The sequence below is a fragment of the Rhinolophus sinicus genome, chromosome 4 (assembly GCF_057876585.1).
Source record: "Rhinolophus sinicus isolate RSI-liver-muscle chromosome 4, RSI-T2T, whole genome shotgun sequence".
NCBI lineage: Eukaryota > Metazoa > Chordata > Mammalia > Chiroptera > Rhinolophidae > Rhinolophus > Rhinolophus sinicus.
The window spans coordinates 100,189,039-100,198,485 of NC_142504.1; the positions used below are offsets into that span (position 1 = coordinate 100,189,039).

At 44.7% G+C, this 9,447-nt stretch overlaps 1 pseudogene; it reads left to right on the forward strand.

Moving 5' to 3' along the window:
* Positions 1 to 6,371: 6,371 nt before the first annotated feature.
* LOC109440843 (protein NipSnap homolog 3A pseudogene) lies at positions 6,372 to 8,674 on the forward strand (annotated as a pseudogene).
* The last annotated feature ends 773 nt before the right edge of the window (positions 8,675 to 9,447 follow it).

The following is a 9,447-nucleotide window of genomic DNA, read 5'->3' on the forward strand; positions in this document are numbered from 1 at the left end:
GGGAGATGCGGTATAAAATGGAATTGTCAGGGTAGCTCTCAGGTGACCTTTGGTTGAAGAGTAAAGGTCAGGAGGCCAGCTGGTGGAAGGGCACACTAAGCAGAGGGAACGGCCAGTGGGTGGGTCCAAGTATGTCTGAAGAGGAGCTGGGAAACCAATGGGTCTGGACCCCAGTGAGCAAAGGAGCAGAATAGAGATGAACCAGAAAAGGAAGGGGATTCCAATCCCTTAGGGCTTGTGCCTATTGGAAGGACCTTGTGCACTATTCTGAGTGAAACATGATGCCAATCTGGAGTGTCACAGAGGAGTCACTTGGTGGGAGCTGCGTCCCTGGGGCCAGGAGTGACAGTGGGCCCGCTGCCCTCCCTGACTTCAGCGGGGATGATGGAACCCAACACCAAGAGGTGGTATTTGATTGCCCAAGACAAGATGGCTGTGGTTTCTGAAAGGGCTCGCGGAGCTGACGTAATCGTCACAATATGACCTGCAGAGAGCATCACATTGGCTAACTGTCAGGATATTCCTTGGGCATAAGGAGATGGGCAAGCAACTAAAGGTTTACTTGATCAGAGCTGATTTTATCCACCAGATCTAGTGAAAAGGCACAGCCCCTCAAATTTCCACACTTGAGCCAGTTCGTAGACCCAGAGCCCCTTGAATAAAGGGGAGGACAAAACAAGCCTGTTTATGGAGACCCTGCTGTGTAGCCAACAGGTCACACGAAATCTTCCTCCTAACTTTCCCTAAAGGGACCTGTGGCTGGTTATTAGGGTGGTTGTGCATGGGGTGGGGGGAGGCATGTAACCAAACTTTTACGGATGAGTGGACACTGGAGTCTCAAAGTTCTATTATAGGCCACGAATCAGATGATCAGTGGAGTTTGGCATGGATCCATCTCACCGTGGCCACAGGGGCTTCCCAAACCCACTCTGTAGTCATTTCTCCGGTTCCAAAAATCATAGTTGGAAAAGACATATCACTAAGCGGGAGTTTCCCCACATTGGTTAGAATCCATTTCTTCTTTCAGGTTCCTACGAGCCGAGTTTGCTCAGTGCTAAGAGCAATACCCATACCCAGAGGGCCACTCACAGGTGGTGTCTGTGGAGGCTGTGTCTGCAGGGGCTGACCACTGTGGTTATCTGGCGGGTTGCTTGTGAGATCTAGAGTGTGACACAGCGAGCATGATGTAGTGGACTGCAGCAGGAAGCGAAGGGCAGGGAAGGGAAAACTGGTCCCAGTTCTGCCATTACCTCCCTGTGTGTCTCTGGGCCAGTCTGGCTTTCTGAGCCTTGGTTTTCTCATGTTTAAGAGGAAAGCTCAGGCTAGAAGACAGAGATTCTGAACCGTGACTGCATATTGGAACCTCTTAGGAAACTTACGTACTGATGTCTAGCTGCTACATTAGCGACTTTGCTTTCATTGGCCTGGGATGGGGATCTGTCTACTATTTTTAACACTTCCCCCATGTGCATTCACGATGAGCTCCATTGGATGAATGCGTCGCTGGGCTCCCTTCCGGCTCTGACAGGCCCAGTCTTTACAATGTTCCTCACTGAGAAAGAGGAAGAGTCTGACACATTTGAAGTCAAACTCCAGAGGACCTTCGGAGGAGAAAAAAACCTCAAACCCCTGTTTCTACAATTAAAACCTGCAATATTTCTCCTTTAAGGGAGAAATGTGACTGGCCAGACCACAGAGACATCAGGTTGGGGAATAGCTCAAATATTTGCTCTAGCCATTTCAATGTTATTTTGGAGGGCTGCTCAAAGATTTGTCCACTGTGTCTACCTATGTTCTAGACACAGGCCAGAATCTGTCCCTTTGTTTAATAGACACCTGGTCATATCCTTGTTAGCATTATATAGATTCAGAAAGAGACCTATGCCTTTGCTTACCGATGGCTGCTCTCACTTCTTGTTTTATTCCTTCTTCATCTCTGGTTAACCTTGGAAAAAGGATCACTCGCATTCTGTGAACAGTGGGATTGGTTCTGCTTTCTAAGCCTGACTCAACCACAAACTAGCTGTGTGACCTTGACTAGATACCTTTTCCTTGCTGGGCCTCTATTTCCTCAGCTTTTAAATCTGCAGCTCCAAAGTGTCTTATGGATGACGTGCTTTATGCTAACACAATTTTATGAAACCTTGTTTATCTATCCAGAATATTAAGCTGAGCTGCTTTTCTGAAGCAAAATGGATTCCAAGCGGTTGCAACGCGATTGTGTTCATTGATAGCTGAGGTAAATTTGTAGAGAGCATCTTTTCAATGTGGTCCATCTCAAAGGGATGATGGACGCTTTTGCACCCGGCTGTCAACAGTAAACCCAGTTTTGATGCACTTAGAGCGAGGGCTGCTAGATGGCGCTGTTTCCCCAGATTTCTAGGGAGTCTGCGTTGTAGCAGATGGCTTTGGAGGAGAATTAACAATTAATGTCCACTCTATCAGCCAAAGTCCGCAGAAAATATGTTATATTCCAGAAACTACACAGAGCTGAGATTGCTCAGATATTCAGCTGCCAGCCTGGTCCTCTGCTGGCCAGAAATGTAATCATACATAGCCCATCCCATGCACAAATTGGACCCACAAATAACAAGGGTAAATAAAGAATATTATAATAAATGATTTGTATGTTTGTTTCCTCATCCTTATTACATTTTATCCTGGAAGTTTTTCTGCATAGAAAACAATTCTGCTTAGAAAACAATTGCCACTGGGCTGGAGGGAGATTATAAGGTAAAACCAATTCTGATGTGAGTTCACTTTCCAGCAGCTTGAAAAAGGAAACCAGATGAGATACGTAGGCTGCTTCTCTGAATCCATATGGACACTTACAGTGCCTCACAAATGGGGGTGCAAGGACTGTGATGACAGGAAGAAAGGATTCCTTGTGTTTTCCTTACCTTTACTTTTCTATAATGAGGCCATTTGAGTCAAGGATTGAAATACTGCAGATATTACTCGTTTCATCAAAAGGCAAAGATGTTCTTTGTCACACAAGGAGAGTCTCAGGGAAGTAAGGAAGAGGAAAGGGCAAGAGGTCATGTGGGTGATTCTTAGCTCTGCTCCTTGCATATTTTCCCCCCTTAATGTTTGTAACCTTCATTACCATCATTTGCACTGATACCTTGTGGGGTAAGTGAAAAGCAAACTCCTCACGGATGGCAGAACGTTGGGGGAGGAGAGAGACAGAAGCTCCTGCTTCCCTGCCTGTCCTTTTATGGCCCTTTTCTTTGTAGATAGGGCCATATTGGGGGGCAGTGAGCGGTGTAATGGCCGGGTGGATTAGAAGACCCCCAAGGTAGCCGCGTTCCCCTCCCCACTGTCTGACTCCTGACTTCTCCCTTGCCCAGAAACAGCAATCTGTCAAAATTAAATCATTAACTGCCCCACCCTCCCTCTGCGACACCGTCTGTGGCTCAGTTTTGCAGGCTGGAGAGATGGAAAGAAGGAAACCCATGCATTTTCTTCATGCTTCCCTTCTAGTTTCATTCTGCTTTTTGTGTATTTGTGGAGTGCATTATTTAGGTTTAGAAAAATGTTCCTAGTGCCAACTCCTCTGGTGTGTATCTAAAAAAAATGTATTTTCAATCAACAGCATCAACAACTCAGAGTCCAGCTGGCGGAGAGGGTGTGTTGGGGGCTGCACTGCTGGGATGCAGAGTGTCTCCCCTCCTGGCAGGGAAAAGCCAGGCAACCTTGACCCCGGGCGCCAATTACTACTTTAACTGTCCTCCCCCACAGCCCCAGAGGCAGCTGGAAAGGAACGCGCATGCTGGGAGTTCCCACAGCGTCTTGCTGGCTCCCTAAGGCTTCCAGGCATTTGCCCATCTGGTGAGGCCTCCAGAGCAGGGGACCTAATTAGGCGTCATCTGGCCACCTGAGAAGGCTCAGTGGGCTTCCCCGGCTTCCCCTTCCTCTAGGCAGGACTCCGCTCTCCCAGCTGCGGACCTCTGGAGCTTGTTTGGCTGAGCAGCTGCCCTAGCTAATTATTGGATAGCAGGGTCCCCAGGTGGCTGCCTCAGAGTGGAGGGGGGCCAGGGGCAGAGAGAGGGCTGAGGAACATAAAGGGACAGGGAGGGGAACAATATGAGGGGTGGTCAGAGGGGATGAAGGGAGAAGAAAGAGAGAAGAATTGGATGAGCATCACCATTCAAATCTCCTGAGCTGGAAGGAGGAGTTTCCTGTAGCAGGAGAGTTGATCCCATAGGTGCGCCCCTCCATAGGAGAACCCCCTGCCCCCCACTCCCCACGTCCCACCACACCATGCATGGTATTCTACACCCCGCCCTATGCTTCCCTTTTAGCTGTCCTCCACCCAGCCTTGCTCCTTCAGTCCAGGGACTAACCAACAGGTTTTCATTAAGGGAACATGGCCACACAGCCCTCATTTGGGTGGGGGGTGGTACGGAGGCTTTAGGAAGAGGATGTTGTTCACCCAAAATTATTCTTTGCCCTTGTTGGACTTTGAGGCATGCAGGTGTGTATGTGTTTTAAGGTGTTTTGCAACCTGACGTCCCTAAACCATGGCAGGTATCCAGAGAGTTGTGCAGTTGCTGATATGCAAGCCAGGCTCTGCCCACCACTTCTCGGGCATTTTCCCTTGGTCTGGGCAATCACCCCGTGACATGAGGCAATGGCAAGAATAATGGGACAAATTAAGAGGAAGCTGAATGGAAAGTAAAATCATCCGTAAGCAGTTGTAGTGGCAAAAGATGTGACCTCCAGGTCTCTGATGTCTTACTTTGAAAACCTCACTTGCTGGAAAGCTGGGCTGAGGCACTGAAACACTTAATTCCATGGTGTCCTTCTTGTAATGTAGGGTCGCTGAAAGCTGGGGTCTGTAACCATAGGTAAATCATTGTGTTTCCTCTCTCCTCCAATGTTCCTACTGCAAAATGTAAGAGAATGCTTCTTTCAGTGTGCCAGAAGTTGTTCTTTTCTGAGCATATTAGCGGTTAGAATTTGAGGTTTCTATATTTGGTTTAACAGGGCTCAAGAGAAAATGGTATTCTCCCCACCTATCCCAAAACTGCCACAGTGCAATCGAAGGAGGTTTGTTCCAGGAAAGGAAAACTGGGGGATGGAGAATAGTTGTTTGGAGACTCGTCACATGTGCCCCAAACATCAGAAGGGTGGGCTGTACAGATGTGCGCAATTCAGCTGTAGCAAGAATTGGAGGGGTAGTGGGAGTTTCAATGTGACAGGAAGGTGATCGCATTAAGATTTTAATGTCTGGTTCCTTCATAACTGTCTGCCCATCCCTTGGGAATTCAGGGCTGACATGGGAAGCCTCAGCCTGTGATAGAAGGATTCAGAAATTCAGATCCATCAGACAAGGTTCACAAGGTTGAGCAACTCTCTTCAGAACACAAGAATCCTTCGGTTCCATTAGTTGTGGGCCATGGTCATCTTTGACCTCTCCAAAGAGCCTCTGATCATAAATCCCAGGGGCACATAGTGGACCCAGTAGAAGCAGAGAGGGGAGCAAATAAATAAAATCTTCCTACTTACTAATGGGTGTCAGCTTTCAGCGGGGTGTAGAATGGTGGGAAGTTGAATTTCTTCAGCCTTAGAGTAAGGATCATTGTTTTAAATTACTCTTGGGTCTAAGATAAACCCTAGAGAATAATTGTTACTGTTTTTCTACAAGTCACTAAGCACCTTTAATTTATCCTTGAGGTCCAATAGAGAATGACCAAATCTTCAGTTAAAGCCGGTAGAGTCCGTAGGGGGATTTTTGGGCCTCAGGAGGCCCACCCTGGTGGGCACCTCTCCAGCGTCTCTGATGGATGGAAACCAATCCTCTGCTTGACTAACCCCCAACAAAGGTTGTCCAGCGCATTCCATTACGGACAGTTCAAGTGCTTAGGGGACCGTCCCTTATTTTGAGCTGAAATTTGCTTCCTTGAAACTTCTGCTCACTAATCCTAGTTCTGCCCCCTGGGACTACACAGGATAAGTATAATCCCCTTTTCAGATGAAAGCTCTTCAGAGAGTTGAAGCTGGTTATCACGTTCCCTAGGTCTTCCTTTATGTAAGACATACATTCCAAGTATCACATGGCGTCAAACTCCCTCACCATTCTACTGTGGCCTCACCTGGATTTTTAGCATTCGCATCAGTCAGGATCCAGAAAGGAAGATAGAAACACTCTCAACAATTCCAATGGAGGGAAAATAATGTAGGCACTTTTTATGGAGCTGCAGGACAGAGGGAGCAAAAAGGCAAATGTGAGATAACCCAGAGATTAGAAACTACAGGACGCAGCTACCATTCCTAGGGCTGGAGAATGAATGAAAGGAAGTGTCCCAGAGCCCAGATTCACAGGGGAGGGCCACCCAGGGCAGAATAGGGACCATGGCGAAGGTCCCATGGCAGAGCCAGTACTGCAAAGGCGTGTTGAGTGGCTGGTGCTGGAACCTATGAAGGGGCGCAGTCTTCCTGGTATGGGCCCAGTAAGCTGTGTTGGCACTCCTGTTGAGTTTGAGGTCAACTAAACCCCTTATTTATGTGAAGCGGGTGAGGCCAAACCTGTAATTTTAAAATTGAGCATTTGACTGAAGTTCAAGTCTTTAGTGGATCTGTTTTTTTTTTTTTTCTTTCTTTCTTTCCCAGTATATTGTCCCTTTCTTCTAGTAACAGTCCCTTCTTTTTCCCTTGGGGAAATTACCCACTTCCATTCATGTGGCTGGGCTGTCAGTCACATGACCCCCATATCCCTGATCACAAGGGAAGGGCACCAAGGAGACAATCTTTGAAACTTGGGCAGAGATGCTGAGGGACAGATGGCAGTGCAGCTGAGGCTGTTGATGTCACCAGCCTACAGAAGCAGCATGTGGGTTCTCTGCTAGCATCCCTGGAGCTACCCAGATTCTGGGCCTTCCTAAGACCTGGTTGCCTTTTCCGCTATTGCAAGCACTACCCAGTATCCTTCCTTTAAAGTCCTTTCCTACTTTGATTATTGCTTACAGCTAAAGAACCTGGAATCATATGCAATCTTTACCTGTATTCCCTGTAAGCAAGAAGACACTATTTGACTTGGTGGAGATCTATCAAATATTGACTCTAAAGCCAGCATGCCAGCTATCCCTCCATTTTTCTGTCCTCACAAGTATTAGAAGCACAATGAATTACTGACACCTTGGAAAGTAAATGCCTGGTGTGCTAAAGAGATCTATCCTTACTGCTATAGAGTTCCAAAAATCTGCAATGCAGATGAACGTATGCAAATTGGGTCTGGAAAAAGATTTTGATGTGACTGCTTCGATTTGGTCAAATCGAAGTGGGTGCATCAAACTGTAAAAACATCTTTTTTTCATTTCTTAGCAATGCCAACAATGAGCATCTCAAGACCTCATCCCATCCCTGAGTCTGACCTGCCTGCACCTCTAAAATTCACTGACAAATGGGATGAAGATCTGGAAGGAAGTGTGTATGTAGTTATGTTAATTGACACTTTAGAAAGATTCCTTAAAATCAAATTGTTTTACAGGGCTGTCAAAATATCTTCAAAGAAGTTGTATCAAAATATCATGTCTCCAATTCTTGTGTATCCATGAGTCATAAAAAAATGTGCAAATATACGGTTTTTACAAAAAGAGCACCGTCCCATCACCGTACACTAATTTCCAGGTAGACAGAATGGCGTTCATCAACAGCCTATATATCCACTCATTCAACTAATTAAGAAACATCTTCTTTATTTAACTGCCATTCACTCCATGTTTATCCATATTATCCATAGAGACTCCACAACAATGACTTCTTGGAGTCTTGACCCAAGAAAATGTTGACTTTTCTTGACAACTTCTCAACACAGAAACAAGATTAGTTTGGTAAAGATTGTTTTAGAAGATCATGTTGGCACAAGTAATTATGTTATTAATTATGTTTGATAATTATCTTAGTAGCAATTAATTTTACTATTTTAATATTTAAAATATTAAATTTTAATATTTAAAAGATATTTAGTCTTGTAGAAATTGGCCAGATCTTGGTTTCTAGTAGGGCAGCCATAAAAACTGGAGTCCCAGAAAGACAACCCATCCATTGGTTGTCCTTCTTGGCACTTGAAGCCCAGCCGTGCTCGTCTTTGGAGGGGTCTGGCCAAGCAGCCGCTCTCCCCTCAGATGTGTTCCTCTTTTGCTATGGACAATATGATGAAATATTCTATCAATTTCATACTTACTCGAAGATAGATGTGTTTCTAGAAAACACTAAGAAAGACATTTATCTTTGGACAGCTCACTCCAAATTGGTTGGAATCTGGAGTGCAGAATCTGACGGCAGAATGAATCAAGGGTTTCATGTTTGGAAATAGGGTAGTTTTGCTTATCAAACTGAAATTCAGAAAGGCTTGGCTAAAAATAAGGAACACCAAGAATAACTCCTCCTTCCAAATTTGGCTCTCATTGATAAACAAGTGTTTGAGATTACTTATGTGGTACCATGGTGCAAAATAGGAAAACCTCCAAAGGGAGTCTATGAACTGGCTAGTTTCCAGATGAAACCTAGTGGGCCAGCTCTGTGGGGTGATGCCTTTCCAAGGGCAGTTGATACCCATGTTGAATTAGGCTCTACGAAACTGATTGAAGTTCTCCACCCAGAATGCAGAGCACCCAGCAGAGTTCATGTTTGGTGAAATGGGAGTTCAGAGAGCCATGCAGCTGGGTGACATCAGTGTCTTGAGGGTCTCAAACTTGTAACGGCTACTTGGGAAAATGTCTACTACCAAGTGTCACAGTAGAATATGCTTCTGATTCCCCCACCATTTTCAGTGTTGAACTAGTTCTCTATGAAATACAAAGCACTTCATTAACTGCTCTAAGATGTGTCTGCTAAGGGGCTTAGATTCTCCCAAGAGATTCTCACTTTTATTTGAAGGAAGTGGTACGTTAATTAGTTATGTCCCTTGCATTTTTGAAAGCCACCTATGTCCTTTGTCAGCACCACTTTAGGAGATAATTCTGTTCACTTCCTTCATGGCGTTTTACTGTCTGTTACACATTAGACATAGTGGCCGCTATCTCACGATCTTGATTTTTCATTTGAAAAAAAAAAACTTCAGTATTTTGAGAACCCTTTTGCTTTTTAATATTTTGGTACATTCAAATGATGGTGTTATATTTTTATACCGGTGACACTATTTTAACATTATTTATGTATAATGTCTATCTTTTCATCATGTCTCCTTTTTTTCCTGAGATTTTTAAATAAAACTTTTGCCCAGTAGAGTTTATTTTGTGACTTCAAAAGAGATCCATAAAAATATTAGATCAAATATATTTCTTTACTTTGGAAAAGTACAGTATCATCTGTGTTAATTATGGTTTTCATGTTAATTATTAGTCAGTCTAACTTGGACAATAAAGTGAATAGTTCTCAGTGTTTAAAAAAGTTTAGAAGACTTGGTTTAGATGCTGAAATATGTTAATTTATAATTAATTT